Below are 19,695 nucleotides of genomic sequence, written 5' to 3' on the forward strand. Positions count from 1 at the left end.
GCTGGTACTATCTCCTAAGTTGTGCCACCTGGGGACCTCAGTAGGCCATACCCAGAACCATGAATCTTATAGACAGAAGTGCTTTGAGGCAGGATTGCACAAATTAAGGGTGAGGTGAGTTTTGCTGTGCTGCATCCTGTGGTAGTTTGTGGAGAAGAAAGTATGCCAGGAAGCATAGAAAAGCAGCCAAAAGAGAGATAACAAATGTTGCTTGAAACAAACTGATAACTATTTTTACCACATCCTGCTGTGAGAAGTGAGCACTGAAGGTGATTATCGAAAAAAAGGCAAAATAATGCCTGCAGGACAGAGTGGGGAGGATGCTTCTGTACCCTAGCTGATGTCTCCGATGTCCCTCTCCTCCATCCAGCCCTATTGATATACTTCTGTTGCCCAAGTGGATAAAATATCGGCATCGAAAACCATCGTCGCCTTCTGTGCCAGGGTGTGACAGCTCTGCAGCGGAAGGAGCGGACTCGATGGGGCACGGTCCCCGCCAGCGCCCTGGCAGCACCGTCAGCTCTGGGAACCCGCTCCCGAGGCGCAGCCTGCGCGCCCGCTGCGTGCTGCATGTGGGGATGACGGCGTCGCCCTGGATTATCCGCCGGTTTAGGGGGAGGATCGCCGTAATCCGTCCCTGGATCGCACATCCCGCGCTAGCCGGCAGCCGCAGGCTCTGCAGGTCCCTCGGGCAGCTGCAGCCGCGGGGCCCCGGGCGGGAGCAGGGCCGGCTGCGCGTCCCCGCCTGACCCCGCGGCTGCCGCCGCCCGGGGGGCGCTGCTCGGGGCGGGCCGGCGGCAGAGGCGGCACCGACAGCGGCACCGACAGCGACAGCGGCCCCGCCTGCGCTGGCGGGGAGCGGCGGTGGCCCGTGGCCGCCCCGGGGTGGGCGCAGCCCCGCGAGGGGAGCCCGTCATCCCGCGGCCGCGGCGGGAGGAGCGCGGCTGACGCGGCAGGGAGGAGGAAGCGGCAACTCGAGCGGGCGGGCGAGCGGACGGACGGACGGGCAGCCCCGGCCGGCGGAGGGACGGAGGGAGGCAGGTACACGGGGTGCAGCCGTCCAGGGGTCGTACCCCTTCCCACGGCCGTGGTAGAGCGGGGCCGTCCGGAGCCGCGGAGGTTCAGCGGCCGCGGGGACACGGGACTCACTCGGGGACACGGGACTCACTCGGGGACACGGGACTCAGGGACGTTTCGCTTCCCTTTTGTTGCAGCCCGAAAACGCCTGCGTGCTTTGCCTGCACCGCCGGCGTTCCCGTGGAGCGTGCTCGGTGCGGGCCTCGCCGGGCTCCTACGGAGGGGGCCGGGGCGGCTGAGAGTGTTCCCGCAGGAAAGCGCTGCTCCGCGCGGACGTGCGGCTCCAGCGGCAGGGATCCCCTCGTGGACAGGGGGCAAAGTGCTCGCAGGCGAATAAACAAACAAACATGGAGAAACTTCTGCTCCCCCCCCACCCCCGTCCCCGCCGCTATAATTTTAGATATTATATTTGCAAAGAAGTTTTAAAGTCATTTGGTGTTTCACATTCTCCTCTCTTCTGTATATATACATATACTTTTTTTATTTTATTTTATTTTTTTTATTCCCACCCTTCTCCAGCAGTGCTACTGCCTCCTGCTAGTACTCTTGCCCTAATGTTTTTATGGATTACTGCGAGTATATGTAGTTTTACATACTATGCTTTATTTTGCACGGCTGTTTCGGTATGGGAGGGTTTGATTTCTGGGTTGCAATTACGGACACCACCAAACTCTATTTCAGTTCCACTACTTAATTCCATAAAGACAGTAAAGTTATGCTGGAATCAGACATTGAAGAGGTAAAGAATGGCTGGGCGTTTACATTTAGAGCAGGTGAAAGAGCCCTTTTCCAGAGAGTCCTTTTCCTCTGCCCCAGCAGGATGAGGAGACCCTGGTTTGCTTTGCTTTGTGCTTTTCAGAGGAAAAGCAGTGAATGCGGTTTGGATCTGCAGTCCCTCTTTCTGGTGGTCTCTGTGCCAGAGAGGCAAGGGCTGGAATTGCTTCTTCACTGGTTTAAACATCTTCGTCATGAGAGAAGGTTGGAGACAGAGAGAGAATTAAAATAATGCTTTCTTCTCCTGTGCAGAAGTCGCAAAGTATTGGTGCTTCCTGCACAGATCTTTTATGGGAAGGTAAAATTCTGACGCAGACTTAAAGGATTTGAATTAAGGAGAGAACTGGTCGAGCTTGAAGGAGTATCCCATAACATTCACCTGCATGACTTTTTTATTTGCAGGATGTCTGCCTCAGTGCTTTTGTGAGCATTGGTCAGAGCTCCTTGGCTTCCCCTTGTGAGACTTACATGCTCCTTCAAAGCCTTTTTTTAAATCTGAATTCTGTCAGGCTCTTTCCCTTAATTTTTGAGATTGTATGAAGAGCAGAAATGTGCACTAGTTGGCAGCAAAAAAACAGTTAGTGATCTCTGTATTCCTCTCAGTAAGTGCTACAGCCTCTTTATTATGTGCTCTAAGCATTGAAATAGCATTGACATTTATACTGGATATTCAAAATAGATGTTGACAGCCCTTGTATTTAATTTCTTTCATGCTAATCTAATAAATTCAGTATCTATTGTAATCTTCAAAGAGGATTAAACATTTCCTAAGGGAAAGGAAAGTTATGCGGGCTGGTGAATACATGGGCTGCATCCAGAGTGCTGCAAGACTTGTAATTCACTGGTTATGTTGTTCTGAGGGGATCTTCATCCTGATAATCAATAACCCATAGGAGTTGTTGCTTTTTATTATCACTGTGTACATTCTCATTCTCAAAGGACAGGTATCTTTCTAAGAAGCCTGACAAAGCTGGATGTTCAAGTCTCATTGAACAGAAGTCTTCAAAGGACTTATGGGGGGACAGTAGTTGGGCAGTTCCTCGTCCACTCTGCTTATAAAATAATGTATTGCAGGGAGCTAGTAGTTCAAATTTTAAGATGTGTGCGCTTTAAAATCACTGCTCTGTTCATTTTTTGACTTTATTAAAGTCAATCCACAAGTAGGTGGATAATTTGACTGTAATGGCATGTGTTTAAAATAGTGATTGGTGGTTTTTAATATGCAGAATTGCTTCAGCCTAGCTAGCTGGAATAGCTGCAAGCCTCCAAAGCTGACTTGACCCAGCAACAAAATATTTCAGTAGGGTATGCTGAGGCCCAAAAATAAAGTATATTAAATAAAATGACCCGGGTATTAGCAAATAAAACTAGATGCAAAGCATCTCTTGTTTCTCTTGGGATCTAGCATTTATGATGGAAATCATCTGTCAATCTAAAATGCCATGCATGCTAATTGCAGGTTCATGTTAATCATCACTGTATAAGAGGGTATGTCAAATCTTATTTTCCATCCCATCCATACAGGATAAGCTTCTAATAAGCTGTGATCCTTCGGCCACATCCACGAATCGGTTCTCTCCTGGGTTATCCTCTCTATATCCCAGATCATTTTCCAGATGGTTTCAGTTTTATAATTTTCATGCAAGTAACTAGGGCTTTTTTGTCCCATGGCTACAAGCCATTTTATACGCAAATGCCCTGCATTTCTGCTTGGAAATAGAGCTCAGATGACACATATTTGCAGTTCCAAATTATTTTTTTGTTTTGGCTGCCTAAGTTGTCATTTAGAAGAACATTATTTTGAGGGAATGGGTGCTTCCCAAAAGGAAAGTCACTATTGGTTGGTTTTATGACTTCATTTTTGGACATCCGTAAGTCATTGAAACTTATTCTGCTATGATTTTTTTTTCCATAGACCAAGGAACTAGAAACTACTGTAAATAATGTATGTACATATATAGACTGAGACATAGTAAAGCAATATGTTGTTTTTATTTGAAGTTAGCTCTATGAGTATTTGAATTGAAGGGTTCATTTTGTTCTAGTTTAAGTAGTATCCATATGCTAAAATGTCCTACAAAGCAAACACACTTTCCAAAGTAGAACCGAAGGGCTTCCGCATGCTGTAAGAACATTTTAAAATATGTTAATCAGGTTCCTGCTTGCATTCCTAATTCTCAAACAGAATTTATTCCCCCAAGTCTTCCAAACCACCTAACACTGAGTCTGCCTGACTCTGAAAGTGTCTCAAAAATATTGGATCTCCCTCCTTGCGCAGAAAGTTCTTAAGCGCCTTATCTAGAGCCGCTGTAGTTGAGCATCAAAGCCCTTAGGAGATGAAGAAAGTAGGGCACCTGGCAAGCACGTTGTAAACACACACAGACGGCATCGGTTGTGTCTCGAAATGCGGTTGTGTATTTCCTTTTGAGAACGCTGTGGGAAGAGGAGCCAGCACTTACCTTTCCCTGAGAGCTGCTGGTGGCGGGGTTTGTCTAAGCAGTAGACTGTGTTCTGGTAGTTGAAACCAGGGCTCCTGGTCCCTGTGCCCGAGGGGTTCAAACCCACATCTTCTCTCACCTCTGCAGCTGTTGAATAGGCTGAAGGAGGTGAGCAGAAGGGCACACTTCGCTCCTTGTGTTCAGCCTGGGCTGTCTTGTGGAAGATGCAGAAGGTTGCCCGAGGCTGGCATGAGGGAGCACCAGAACCTTGACTCGGTCACAGCAGTTTGTGTCCTACTGGGAGGAGGGCTGGGAGCTGGTGGCTGCTTGCTCATGATGATTATCAGAGGTGAGCATTTCCATGACATCCTCTATGTTTCAAGAGAGCATCAACACTTGACTAATTTCTCTAGGAGAGAGCTGGGCCCAGGAGAAGAACAGGCTCAGAGATCTGGAGTGGGTGGTGACAGCTGTTTGTAGTTCCAGTTTAGAAGTTCAAGCCTGCAAGCTGAAGTGGGGAAAGTGTCCAGTGTTTCCGTCCAGAAAGTCCCATTTCCAGTGCAGGAATCTCCATCGTGGGCCACCACTTTCACACAGTGTATCTGCATGGCAATAGGCGTCACCCTGCCAGTTTTGTATTATTCAGGTTTTTAGGTGGTGTTTTATGTGTTCCATGCCACAGTTTTGTGTGTTTGTGTCCTGACCTGTAACTCCATTCCCTCACCCTTATCTGTGTTAGGATTCTTTCTCCCTACTCTTTAGCAAAGGAAGAAGTAAGGTTTTATCTTCATATGACCTTTTCACTCCAGTTTCTCAGACACCCTGTGAGCATCATCTGAGGAGGAGAGGAAACTTCCTTATTCCCTCATATTTGAAATGCTTTGCTTTGCAACTACAGTCTTTCTGTGGTTTATGGCAGGAAAGCACCTGGGGGTTGGGGGATTGTGGGTAAGCAAGATTGATGTCTAAATTTATTTCACAGCTCCTTTATTCAAAGAGATGTCACATCTTACTTCTTGGCAGCCTTGTTTGAAACTGTGAGGGCAACTGGCAAGCTGCTAGTGCTGAGTGCCTTGCCAAATACTGTTGCAAAATACTGCCAGTGCAGAAGTTGCATAGCTTTCAGACTGTTATGCTTCTCTTGGAGTAAACCAAAGGGATACTAGCTTCTGATCCTTTGCCTCTGCTGAGAAGCAGGACCTACATGTTTCCATCACCTTATGAGGCACCATCATGCTGCTTTGCTGCTGCTGTCTCTTCCAGCCCATGGGATTAGTTTTCTGTCAGTGGTACTTCTCCATCTCTTGTTCACTGTTGTGAAATAACCAAGAAAAAAGAACTATTTAAAAGATCTTCACTATATTGTTAATTGCAAAATAGTTTGGAACAGACATCAGGCCAAGGAAAGCTTTGCCTCTGATCCTGGACTCAATGTTGCTAATGCAGCAGGTGCATCAGAATAGATTTGCTGTGCCCCACGGAGTTACACCCCGTATTTGAGTGTTTATCGAAGATCCATGCAACTGAAGTCAATCCCAACTATTTATCAATATAAAATAGAATGCAAAATCTGATATCTAAATATATGCAAACTGTGTGCCATTTATTGAGACCTTGTAACTTTGTTGTTAAATCAAGGCATGAGTTGGAAACACAGTTTTATTTTTCAGGAGCTATCTTGATAGCTATTTCAGAGCTTTGCACCAGTAATGTGTGCTCAAATTGGTATTTTAATGAGAAAAAGGGCACTTGTGAAGATTATTGTCTTGTGGTGTTGTATAATATATTGCATTATGATGACATTTCTGGATTCAGCAAGGAAGATAAGCTGAAGGGTTAAGTGCTGCTCAGGGCTAAACATCTTAAATCATGCTGTTACTCTGGTTAGAAGGAACCTTGGAACGTGGTGGGTTAACTCACCACCTTGAGTTAACTCCCCACCCTCAATTCAGACAGGGCTGTGCAGGGCTTTGTTTGCCTGGGTTTTGAAAACCCCCGAAGACAGAGGCTCCACAGCCCCCCTGAGCACCCTGTGGTCAGTTATCCTTGTGGAGATTTTCCTTCTCTCGCAGTGCACTGCTCTGCACCAGCCAGTCTGTCTTGGTAACCATCTCGAAGACATTGGGAGGCTGTTGTTTGGTGCCCCTCAAGCCTCCTCTTCTCAAGGCTAAGTAAGTCCAGTTGCCTCCAGCTCACCTAGAGAATGTGCTGCAGCCCATGACTTCTGTGTTTTGGCTTCTTCCATACCCTGTGTAGTTCCTGCTGAAGTGGAGGAATGTTGGATGCATGTGTTAGGATGCAAGTGTACGTGGTCTGCATGATTCTGAACTACTGTGTGTTTATATTGCAATAGTTTAGGTTTAGACTTTTTTTTTTGTTTGTAAATCCTAGTGTTAGGTATTTATGAACTGGGATCACTATCAAACCCTAAAATATGTTTTATACTAAGTTTAGTAAATAAGTAAGGACTGAGCATTCAGAAAATGAATGCTTTTACTCAACCATGGTGGAATTTCCAGTTTATGGTATGTGTTTTGCTTTAATGCTGGGAAGAGCACAGAAGAGGGACAGGAGGTAATTAAAGAAGAAAATAACTCCTGTACTCCCTTTGGATGGGACTTAACCATACCTTGAAAAAGCAAGATGCATTAAGTCTACAAGTTTGGAATGCTGCCAAAAACTACAAAACAGAGAAAACTTAGGACAATTCAGAAATAAAAGCTACCTGGCAAAAGTAGCCAGACTGTCAAATGCCTTGAAGACAAGTGCATCAAAGAACTAGGAGACTTCTGCTTCCTCGCTGCAGTAGTAGTGGTGCATCTTGAATATATTAAAGTGGGGGGGGAAAAAAAAGAAAGAAGCCATGTTTTCATAAAAAGGTAAATAAAAAGAGCATATAGCATTAAGGAATATGTAGTAATGTTTTATGAGAGGTAAGAAGGGAAGCAGAAGGGGGTTATTTGGAGTCATAGTGGATGCTGATAGCCTGGAATCCAATCATCCAATTAGCCTCCTGATATTTTTTTTTTTTTTTCAAATACTAGGCCCTCCTGTTTCATTGAAGCAATAAATGTAATGCTGTTAATTTAATGTCCTGGTACTCTTGATAAATATCTTGTAAATAACTAACTTGTTTTCATCAATTGCTCTTTAAGAGGGGTCATGGATTTTTCAGACTAGCATGGAAATGGTTAAACAGCATCTTAATACCTAAATTTCACCCTCCCAAATCAGCCTTTGATAAGAGAATATCTGTTGTCTTTGGAATTGTTGGGACTAACACCTCTTTCCTGCCATCCTTCGGTTTTCAGAGCCCTGATAGAAAACAGATGGGGTTTCTCTGTCAGGGAACCCCAAAACTGTCCCTTAGTTGTGTCTCTTGAAAATAATGTGACACTTGCAGCAGTAACAGAAAACCAGACAATTACTGTGCTCTGGTGAGAGAATGTGGCCACTGTGCTACAAAATTTTCAGGTTTCTTGGTGTAAATTGTTTGTGTCAAGAATGAACTGTGCTGTTTCCAATGACGTTTTACATCTTGTGTATGTGCCCACACACATTATATGTAACTCTAAAGGCATATGCCAGATAGATTGGTTTAACTTCACTTTTCTTCAGAATTTTTTGAAGGTTGGCTGCCTCTTTGGTGCTCTTTTCATGTTAACTAATAGGTTATGTGGTGGATGAATAGGATTCTTTATAGAATTATCTAAAACGAGGCACTGATTTATTTGAAAACAAAGGGTTTCTTTAGAGCTAAGTTTAAGCTGGCATTGCCATGAATCCTAGAATTATTCTACATTTAAATGAGAGAACAGTGATGCACTTGTACTTCGGCTTTGAACAGCACAGAGCTGTTGACCAGAGGCTTGGAGACTGCTGAGCAAGTCTGTTTAGGTGCCTTTGCCAAAGTTTCCAAGCCTACTCTTCTCTCCTTACAGATTATGAGAAGCAAAGCTAAGAAGGCACTATAAGTTGCACTGATCAATTTGTTTGGAGGAAGGCAAGTGTTTTTCTGGTGTGTGATCAAAAAATGTATAAAAACCTGCACTGTAGCAATCTGGACACGTACTTTTTCTCTGTTTTGCTTTGGGGTGTGTGGGGTCTAGAGCATAGCAGCTAAACAATACCTCACTTGTTTATAAAAAATCTTGGGAAGAAGGGGTGAGAAAGAAGAAAATATTTACAGTAGCGTTCCACCCAATTAAAATCAGAAGGCAGACTAAAAAGGAAAGAGTTCATCTATGGTCCAAGCCAATTAAAAGTAAATTTTGCTGCTTGGATGTTAATTTACACATCCAAGGCAGCAATGTAAATTTAACTAGAAGCTTAACCTCATCAGTTAAGATGAACTTCAGAGTTGTGATTAATTTGGTTTTGGTCATAGCATCTGGGTGTTTAAGCACATTTTATGTGAATTGACACACAGAAATTCATAAACACCTTAAAATGTTAAATCTGTGGAGTACTTCAGCAGAACGTGTAAGTAATGCCTGTCTCGCAAACACAGCTCTGCAACACGAGCTGGCTCGGATCCTCAGTTAAGATATTCTCATGTTTTATGCCCTCAGCCATTTCCCCCCTTGTTTAATTATCTGGGAGTAAAACCAGATTTCTGTAGCTTCTCTCATGTATTAAAAGGTATTTCGAATTTCTGTGCAAATGCTTTAATTGTATTTGTTGACATTAGTTTAGATTGTTTGTGGGGTTTTACACATACGATGTGTATTTATTTACAAAGAACTGAAATAGAGGTAGAAGGAGGAATCTCATAACACTTACGGGTTTTGCTCAGAAATTAAACTGCAAACTTGTCAATGCGTGCAAAAATCAGTTTACTGTTTTACATAGGAGCATCACTTGAAATGACCTCAAAGAAGTTTGATCATCAACCGCCCAGTCAAATCCTGGATAATTATTCAGGGAACCATGTTGGATGCGTGATGTGCACAGAGTAAGAAACAAAACAGTCCTTGACAAGGAATCTGAAGGGGCTGAATATTTCAGAAGCTGCAAAGCATAAGGAACAGAGGACAGCCTTGCAGCTCAGAATCTAGACAGGGACACACACAGACATGCACAATTTGACATTTCTTTGGGAAAAGAAAGTTCATTAAATGAAAATATGTTGATATTAGGAACTGGCAAGGAGAAACTGGAACATTCTTTGTCTTGGTTACTGCTCTATGACATGGCAGCTGGAAAAGATTGAGGACTTGGGTGCTTGGCCCTTTGTTTTGGTTTTGCTGTTTTAATTTATATGTCAAAAAGTCCCTAGACATAGGTCCTCATTTAAAGAAAAGAAAGAAAGAAAAATAAGACAGATTATTAGCAATGTTATTTTAAAGCAGTTGCAGTTCTTAAGTTAAAATATTGTGATAGTTGTTCCCGTGTATTTACAGATCTACCACAGATGTCCATATGTCACATCAGATGTCAGTTAAAATGGTCAATATGTTGTCTCAAATCAGCCAGTGCCTGGTGTCTAGACACTGAACGCTGTCACTCCAGTCATGCTTGTTGCTGCAAAGCATTTCGATCAGCCTAACAGTGGAGGAAAGCAGTGTTGTTCTGGTCTGCTATGGCTGGTGTGTCCTGTTTTGGTCTCTGCCACATGGATGCCAGCGGCTGGTCCCTGGATTCCTCTGGTTTAGCTTAAGATGAGTCTCTGTTACAGTATTAGTTCAGTTCAGGAGTGTCCTTTTGGAGTACATCCCTTGTGTTTCACTTTGCTGGGGGATCTTGGGGAACATGAGCTGGATTCCTTTCAGATGAAGTAAGACTGGAAGATGTTCTTCAGGAGCACTACTGAACATGGGGCCAGTGTCCTGCCCACAGGACCAGGCTAAAGCTGGGTTGAAGCAAAACATAGAAATCCTGCCGTGCCAACATGGGTCACATGGGTGCTGCATCTTCAGCATCAACTGTTTTCCCCTCTGTGGATGTGCTTTTCTTGCACTGCATTACTTGTTAAGGTAGACATTTGAAACAAAAACTGCAGCAAGAGTAGATCCAAGCACCTGGAGCCTGCCTTTTCTCTTGACTTCAGGTGCAGCCTTGTTAAGCCATTGCTCATGAAAGTGTAACACCCCTCTGAAATGACTCTCCCTGCAAATGGCAGTCTCATTTTTCATCTTTGTTTTTCCCAGTTTCCTGCCTGTCACCTGACTTCCCTCAGTGCTTCTCTCTGGGTTTCAAAACCACTTTTCCTTCTCCTCACTTCTGGTTTGCCACCTTTGCATTCCTCAACCATTGCTCCCAGCTGTAAGGTCTCAGTCTCAAGTAATCTTTGCCCCAAAGATGCAATCTGTGTTTATGAAGAAGTGTTTGCTTCAGCTGTTTTTAAAGCTCTTTCCTGGTGAAATCTCTTCCATTGCTTCATTACCCTTCCAATATTTTTTTCATGCTCTTGTCTCCCCTCCTCCAGTGTTTAAACTGAACCTTCTCTGTGCTCATTTTAAGCTCATTAGAACTTGTCCTGAAGGGGCAATGCCCTTCTCTTTGAAGTAGTCTTCCAAGGTAATAGCCATCCCTCAGGTGGGCTCCCTCTACCCCACCCCACACTAGCTTGTCCATCCACTTCCCTGTAAATCACATTTTCTAGACCAGTTTTCATTCAAATTTCTGTTCCCTAGACCTGCTCAGGTAGGACCACATCTTTCCTAGGTATTCAGACACAGAGTGAAGTAGAAGGACTTTTCTGAGTTCAGCAGATTATGGTCAGGCTTTCCACTCCCAAGACTTTTATTTTATATCTCATAGCAATGTTTGTGTTTCTTAGAACAGCATGACATTTGTCTCTTGTGACCTGCAGTAGTCTGAGGCCTTGTTTCCCATCCTGTATTTCCATATTAGACGTTTCCTGCCCATGGGCAGTATCTTGTACATAACCTGCTACATTTCACTCCATCCTTCCGGATCACTACCTCTGTCCTGACGATGATATATTCAACCTTTGTTTCTCACATCCAGAACTAATATTTATTCTTCCTGCATCTGTAGCCTGGTTGTAAAATACCTCAAGGCAGTTTCAAAGCTTTCCTAAAGGGAAGGTGTGATGTCTGTGATTCCTCTCCTACCTCCCTGCAAGGTTGTCAGAGGAAGTTAGCGATGTAATTTAACAAATCTCTTTTGGCTGTTACTTTGGATTATCTTCCAGGTGCTGCTAATTGATCTGTTTTGGATTGTTTCCCCCGGAATTTGAAGTTAAACTGACTCACTGGGTCTTTAATATTCTTACCTGTTGTTTTTTGTTGCTTTGGTTTGTTTACTTGGGTTTTTTTCCATTGTGCACACGTGCACACACTTCCATTCACATGCTCTGTCTCTCTCCTGTTCCTCCTGAAATCTTACCTGTCATTACTATTTTTTATGCCAGTCACTGCTTGCACTTGACCCTGTTGGTGAAGACTGATGTCCTAAACATGATAGTCTACCGGATGTCATCTCTCATCAGCTTTTCTCTGTGTTGACTAGGGCCAGGAGGTTTTTCTTGCTCTTAAGCTATAAACATATTGATAATAAGGATTTCTTTTTGTTGCTAGTCTTTTTTTTTTTTCGTTCTAATCCTACCTTAACCATGCTGATTCTCTTAACTATGTACTTCTGCAGATTTTATATTTATTGCTAGCAATTTGACTATGTTTTCACATTCTGTGTCTGTCTTGACAAATAAATCTTGTTCTACTTCTGCTGTTTATTTTTACAGGGCACAAGCACAGATTATCGTGTTGTTTTGTAGAGAAATTGCTGCTTCTTTCTTGTCTCCCCTCTTAGTGTCTCTTGTTTTCACATTCTCTTTGCTACATTCTTGGGGTCCCCCACCTCCCATTTAATAAGGTTTAGTCAATTTTTCTTCTGAACTGGTTGCTTTCCATTTGTCTAGAAGCAAATCTAAAGGATCTGCTGCCTTTTTGAAAATTAAAAAAAATTCTGATTTTGAAACAGATGTTTAAGCTTAAACTGAACTAAAGTGCTGTCAATTCACAGGCTTTTGCTCCTTATACCATGTGACTGTCAAGATACCACATGGTAGTAGATTCCCCATTCAGGCTCTTTGGTTTTACTTCTAAGTTGCTAACTGTTTAATATGTAGATTTGAGATATCAAACAAATAACCCTGGTGCTGGCAGGTGGTTTTTAATGGCTTTGTTGTTGTTTAAACTGATTAGCCCTGTCAGTGCAAATGGCTTGTTCTTGCAAGGCTTCAGATTCTGCTGACTGTCGTTGTGCTTGTTGTCTGTCATTGTGCGCAGTGACAATGGATCTACCACAGTGGGAAACATCAATTTAAAACCTAAGGAGAGTGCATCCTTTCAGATTTACAGAATAACAGAATAGTTTGGGTTGGAAGGGACCTTAAAGATCCTCTAGTCTCCATTTCTGGTCTGTAACCTCAGCCCATTTGTGAGATGGTCCAGATTTTGTTTCACAAGTTGTTGATACTGTACAGAGGTCAGATGCTGGATCCAGACTCCTCCAACCATGGATTTATTTCCTTGGCTCGTTGCAGCAATGACAGTAGAACATTTTAGCTGAACCACTCCATCAGAATAAACGGCTGTTTGACGTGGGTGTCCGCAGCAATTAACTGAAATGCCTCCCCTTGCTGTTTTGAAAGGGGAATGCTGTACTGCATTCCACTCCCGAGAGAGAACTGAACCTTTGCATATTCACCCTTGGTGACATCAAAGATGCTAAAGGCATTGGCTTGCTTCACATCCAGGGTGAGTGAAAAAGGCACCCACCCTGCTGCAGGAAGCCTGTCAATTCAACACTTCCTCCAAATTAAGGCTGTGACGTGCTGCCACACTTTGAAAAGAAAAGGATCTGGCTAAAATGTAAGACAAATTCCACAATTTATGTGTTCAGAAGATAGTGACAATTCTTCTCTGAAATAATTTTTTGTTAGTATCTGATTTACTTACTTTTGTAGTAAATTTGTCCCCTCCCCCCCCCCCCATATATGTTTGGGGCTTTTTGTTGGGTAGTTTCTTTCTTTACAAAAGAAAATCTCAAAATAATAATTATTATTTTAGTTATAAAGTAAAAGAGTGTGAGTTATGCATGTTTTCCTCTCTCCTTTCAGACACTACAGGAATTTGTGGCCTCTCCTCTCAACTTTCCTGGACACGCAATAAAACAAAACTTAATAAAATCCCATGTAAATTAAATAAGTAATCCCAACACCTTGTTTCCATACTCCCACAATTCTAGCAGCCATACAGGTATAGTCTGGCTCTACCTGTCCACCATGGCAGGCATATTACTGCTTTCAAATTTTCTTTTATGTGGAACGTCCAAAATGTCTTTTTCTTTGGTGTTTTCTTTGATGTTTTATTTGTTTGCTTTTTGTCTCGCTCAACCACTGGTCCTTTTGTTAGCTGATAAAACTTCTACTGCCTCTCTTTCATCCCATAAATTGCTCTGGCTTGTGTGACTTGAGACATCCTTCCCATAAACCAGATTTGAAAATGTAGTAGTAGTTTAACTGTGCAGGTTCATGTTACAGTTTAACCCCAGCTGGCAACCAAGTACCATGCAGCCCCTTGCTCACTCCCCCTGCCCTGGTAGGATGTGGGGGAGAATTGGACAAAGGTAAAACCCATAGGTTGAGGTAAGAAAAGTTTAAGAATTGAAATAAAGTAAAATATAATAATAATAATAATGAAAAAGGAGGAAATGGAAAGAGAGGAATAAAACCCAAGAGAAAGAAGTGATGGACAATACAATTGCTCACCATCTCCCAGTGCCCAGCCCATCCCTGAGCAGCAATTGGTGGCTCCTGGCCAACTCCCCCAGTTTATATGCTGAGTATGAAGTTCTAAGGTATGGAATATCCCTTTGACCAGTTTGGGTCAGCTGTCCAGCTGTGGTCCCTCCCAGCTTCTTGTGCACCTGCTCACTGGCAGAGGATGAGAGCCTGAAAAGCCCTTGACTTAGGGTAAACACTGCTTAGCAACAACTAAACATCAATGTGTTATCAACACTATTCTCATACTGCATCCAAAACACAGCACTGTACCAACTAGCAGAAAGAAAATTAACTCTATCCCAGCTGAAACCAGGACAGTTCACAATGCATGCAATAAAGTGTGTATGAAAAACTTCATTGAGCAATTATGCCTATAGGAATGCTGGAAATAGGAGTCAGCAGTAGAAACAGCCAATTTCCTTACTGTGACTTTAAAAGAATCCTGATTACTTCTGCATTTCTCTTCTCAAAATTAGTCATTATTCCTGTAAGAGTGAGAAATAAACAGTGGTTGTATCTTCTGACTTTGGACGCGCTTCTAAATCAATCAGTGGAGGTAGATGGGTGAAGGATGAAAATATCCACAATTACCCCAGCTTTATTTTAACAGAGGTGTGTGGTGAGGATCCCTTGGCTGGACATTGCCTGCCACCCCAGGCTCCCCAGGGGAGGTGACTGCAGCAGCAGGCGAGTGTCCCTGTGGTTCTGGTGTGGCAACAACTGCTTTCAGGTAGGCATAAACTGGTGACAAACAAATCAAAAAAAAAAGAGCAGCGTAGGCCTGGAAGAACCACAGTTATGTAAAGGTGAACAATGAAACATTATTTCTCAAGTGGGTATTTTGAAGGGCTGTTACCGCAACACTTTTTATATAAATGAAAGGTACATTTGAATCGGAAGCAATTTGGTGTAGCAAACTGCAAGTGACTCATCCCAGACCTGAGGGGAAACAGAGCTGCTGTGACACAGAGACGTTTTTGAGTGCTTGCATGGGATCTGCTTCAGACGATCCAAGAGTGAGAGATATTAGTACCGTCCTCCAACACCGCTCCTGTTAGCATCCACTAGCAATGTGCATATTCCAGTTAGGAGATCCTCATCACCTCTGCAATTGCAACCAAACAGAGGTTGATTGTTGGTAGCTTCTTGAATGTTACACAGATTCCACACATATCCCGTATTTTAGTACTAATGCAGTAACAATGTATTTATCAAGAGCTTCAGTTCAGGAGATGAACATCATGAGTTCTCATGGCTTTACAGAATCTTTTATTTTCTTTCTAGAACAAAATTTTTTCTTTAATTCAAAGATTTATAAAAACATTTAATGAACCAGGTTGACACAAAGATTGTCATGTAATTAGAAAACTCTGACATTTTGGTTTTTTGTGTTCTTGTGCAAGCTTAAAATTGTGCTGTCATCTTAAAAAACTACTTTAATTTGTACAGCACTGCTGGAGAAAACTGTAGTTGGAATAAGACTTACACCTGATAGATCCAAGAGTAGCTTGGTTTGTGTGCAGGAACATTTTCTTATGAAACATTTGAGTAATTTGAACAATGATTTCAAGAAAATACCGTGTCTTTAAAGTAATCTGGTTCTTACTGTCCCTTTTAAAATGGCTGTATGTACATCAAAGCTAAATTTTGTGATAATTTCTCCTCCCTAGTAGTCATGTTCCATACTGTAACCTACAGTAGCTTTCCTTGTTCCGTGTGGTCCCTACCCTCCAACACCACAATACCTAACATCAAAAAATTGTTGACCTGAAATACTAAATCTGCTATGTTCCTTTTTAAAGCTGCATAATGGAACAGTGGTCTTGAATTAGTATTGAGATTAGAGGGATTTATTTAATTGTACGATATTCCATTAACTGGCTTCTGCTAGATTGCCATATTATAAAAAGAAAGGTAAGTTAAAGAAAAAAATTAGTTTAGTGGAGTCCAGAAGTGGATCATGGGTACCTGCTTCTCGTTGTATTGGTTTTACCTGGTATAAGAGGACTAGATGCATCTTTATGTAAAGTATTGCTGATGTATCTTTATGGCTGCTGGTGTGGGGTCCCTCCAAGGCAGGGGCTGGGCATACCCCACATAGCTTTATATCAATCTTTGCTGAAACTTACTTAGTAGTTCAGACCCACATGTACCCTTCAAACATAGACCCATAGTTCCCAGGACTGAAAATGAGAAAATGAAAATGTTCTTGGAGAACAAAAATTGGATTCCGTAGCTAGTAGATGAGTATACATCTTCTCTGTGGGTCAGGAATAGGGTTGGAAATCTGGCAAACCTGGGAAATGACTAGATAAACAAGTAAGCAAAGTAAGGTCAGCAAATAATAAACTCTTGAAACATTTTTCTTAAATATGTGTCTTGCTTTGGTAGATTGTTTTTTTTTTTTTCATTGCTGCTACATTTTTGCTACTCTGAGTTGGTGCATAACAGTACTTTAGTGGAATGCATGTGTCTTTTGCCATAAACAGTTTGTTGGAGGTATTAATAGAATAGCAAAAACAAATCTGGTCTACTCTGTAGATCCTAGGCTGCCTTTAAAATGCTTTTAATTTGGAAAAAGGCTGTGAGCCTTTTGTGAGGGGACATACACACCCCAAACCAAAGCCCTTGTTCAGTTTCTTTTGAATACAATACCAGTAAATAGCTTGAAAATGCAAACAGGGTCCTTGTGTTCTTGCTCATCTCTACAATTTGAGGAAGAACTCTTGACTTTCTGGGTAGACCCCACCTACATAACATTGTGTGCCAGAGAACTTGTTTACCAAAGCATGTTTGTTCACCCCAGCCTGTATTTGCAATTCTAGTAGAACGTGCTGTAGCTGGGTTTCAGGAGGCTGAAATAAGAAACATCCATACGGAATTACCACTTAAAGAGATTTTTTTCTTTTATACTTAGCTTTGGTATACCTTCCTGCACAAAGTGCTCAGATCTCCTGGAAACTCAGAGACTTGGCCTATTTTATAGAACTGTATTTATAAATGGAATTCCGGAGTCTTTGTTGAGAGTGAAATGCAGGTCATACAGTGCTGTCAGTTGGGGGTTTTTTTTAGCAATTTATACTTCATGGGCTGTATTTGATAACTTCAGCCTCACAGTGTTTACCAGTGCAGTAATTTATTACTGTGTTTTATGCATGTCTGCTGAAACTAGTCCCAGAACATTTCAGCATGTACCAATAAGATGTATATGTGATATGTCAAGCACATGTGTTGCTATATGCCTATAAAGCAGCTGGTTATCTTTATCCTTTTGTTATATATATTTTTCCTTTTTTTATATATGTATTCACCCTTGTAGGACTTGGTGGTAAGCCAGGTCCAAGGTGCTTCTTTTTCCTTGTATTCTTGAAACCCACATAAATCTTTTGTGATTCCATGTGAGCATGCGGAGGTGGCTTGAGGCAGTATCCACACTCTGGGTCTCTGAGATAACTGATAACTAAGGTAAACTAGGCTATCAGGAGTTCAGCATTCATACTGTTCTTCTTCTGGTAGCTGAACTAGTTCGTGGAGGTTTCACTTGGTCACCTGCTCCATTCTGCACCCTTGCAGTGAGTGAGGACAGCTGCAGGGGAAAAAAAAGGTAAGGGCCATGTGCCCTCTGATAGTGATTCTTCTCCTAAGGACACAGGTATGGTTGGGTGATGTCTCCTGGTGCAACCCTGCCAGCTATTGGAGTGATAAGTGAACAGGATGTAAACAGCAGGATTTGGGTCAGACAGTTCATGTACACTGAATTCACCATTCACTTTAAATGCCTTGCATGCTAAGTAATTTTTAGAAGCTAATCATTGAAAAAAGTGAAACTAACCTGAAAAAAAAGTACTCCATATATGGTAACAGTAATATATTTTGGTGTGTGCATGAGGGAAGTAAAGAACTTGAGGAGGAAGAAGTCAGGAAAATAGAGATGCACGTATTGAAATTGCAGATACGGTATTTCACTGCCTGATACTGCTTTTTTACTTCGAAATTTCATTGAGCATTTATGCTATTGGCAGAATGCTTGGTTGTGTACTAGTGTTCCTTTTTAGTAAATACTTCAGTTGATTTAAACCAGTTTTCTTCTGAGCTTCTGTGAGGAATTTCTTTGATGTGGTGCTGCTGTCATTTTTCTGGTTCATGTTATACACACTCTGTGATGTTCATGAAATGATGCAGTTTATTATGATTTTTCTACAGTTTTCCGTCATTTTGATTTGTGGTGTTTGCTATGCTTAGGGGAGGGTCCATGTAGTGTTGCAGATCGCTGTTTTGATATTCATTAACCTCTGTGCTCCAGGACATTCTTCTTGTAATACATGGATCATCATCTTTGTGTCTGGAGTGCTGGAAAACTGGCAGTTCACTATGTCACTATGAATGAAGCCTCCTTTTACTTGCCAAGTTCTTAGGCTTTGTCAAGAGATAATACTAAATCTTTCAGCAGTGTTTAGGTGGCTTGTGGTAGTTTGTGGTGGGTTGGTTAGTTTGCTTGGAGAAGGGGTTGAAATATATGTTTGCAATGAATCAGTCTTTTAAGTATTCATTTCATTCCTTCAGATTGAAAGACTGTCATCTGAAGACATTCTGTAGCTGATCTAGAGTACAAAAAGAAATTAGGGAAAAAACCATTTCCTCTGAGCAGCTCATGTAAAATTGAACCATTACTCAGACTCCTCTAATAAGCACAGGCATGCAACTAGGAAAATGAGTTAAATGAAATCTATTAATATGCATACATTCATTAAGTGTTACAAAACCAGCTTTGGTAAAGAACAGTTACCTGGTGATACTGTTGCTTGCACCTGCATTGTGAGCTTTAAATCTTGCCCAGCTGGCAATTCTTCCACAGTTCTAACTCTCAGGCTTTCAGCTAGTTCACTTTCCCACTGAGTGTCTTCTCTTACTTGATTTTGTCCATGGTAGCCTGTGTTTTCTGGTAATCTCATGAGTCCAGGGAGTCCAACAGGACACTGTTTTCTCCAGTACACAGCTCTCGGGTGTCACGCTTTGCAGCGCTGAATGCCTGGTCCCAACTGGCCCATGCTTCTTCTAAGTCCTGTTCCTAAGCAGACAGTGGGGTGTGAACATAGCCTAATTAGCCACCAAACAAGGGGCTGGAAAGCAGTGTGAGAGTAACTCACAGAACAGGGTGGGTGCATATCTGTCTTCATAGATTGTTATGGGGTCTTTGTGGCAGCCAGAATCCCTGGTGTTAGACAGTATTTGCCCAGAGTTTCTGTGCCTGTGTCATTGTGAGGCCCATCCATTGCTGCCTGAGACCTTTCAAAATGGTGATGTCCTCAGACTGCTCAATGCTGTGTAGGTGGGTAAAACCTGCGGGGAGTTGGGTCCTTTGATTAAAACATTTGGCACATGTGAAGTTAACTACAGTGGCCATGCATTGTTTCCTGAATGAAGTCTAAGTTCAGGGCCTGATGGGCTAAAGGCTAACACTAATTATTTAAAAGATCACTTCATATCGATTACCACATCATGTTTGGAAGGTTATAAACGGACACATTTGGTTTAACTGGAATTAACAGTTGGCAAGATACTGACACAGAAGAAGTTTTAATTCTAAACACCATCTCATTTTAGTGTCCAAACCCGCTGACTATTGACAGTCTGTTTTAGGGCAAGGAGGTT

The 19,695-nt window shown here is 42.3% G+C and overlaps 1 protein-coding gene across 1 annotated transcript in view; it reads left to right on the top strand.

Annotated features, from left to right (window-relative positions):
* Positions 1-856: 856 nt before the first annotated feature.
* LOC116452403 (serine/threonine-protein kinase Sgk3) overlaps positions 857-19,695 on the top strand; it is a 55,950-nt gene continuing 37,111 nt past the window's right edge. The window contains exon 1 of the mRNA XM_032126880.1: positions 857-1,041. The gene's annotated coding sequence lies outside the window, so the exon portion shown is untranslated. The remainder of the gene's footprint in view (positions 1,042-19,695) is intronic.

This window comes from Corvus moneduloides, chromosome 1, assembly GCF_009650955.1.
Source record: "Corvus moneduloides isolate bCorMon1 chromosome 1, bCorMon1.pri, whole genome shotgun sequence".
Classification (NCBI taxonomy): Eukaryota; Metazoa; Chordata; class Aves; order Passeriformes; family Corvidae; genus Corvus; species Corvus moneduloides.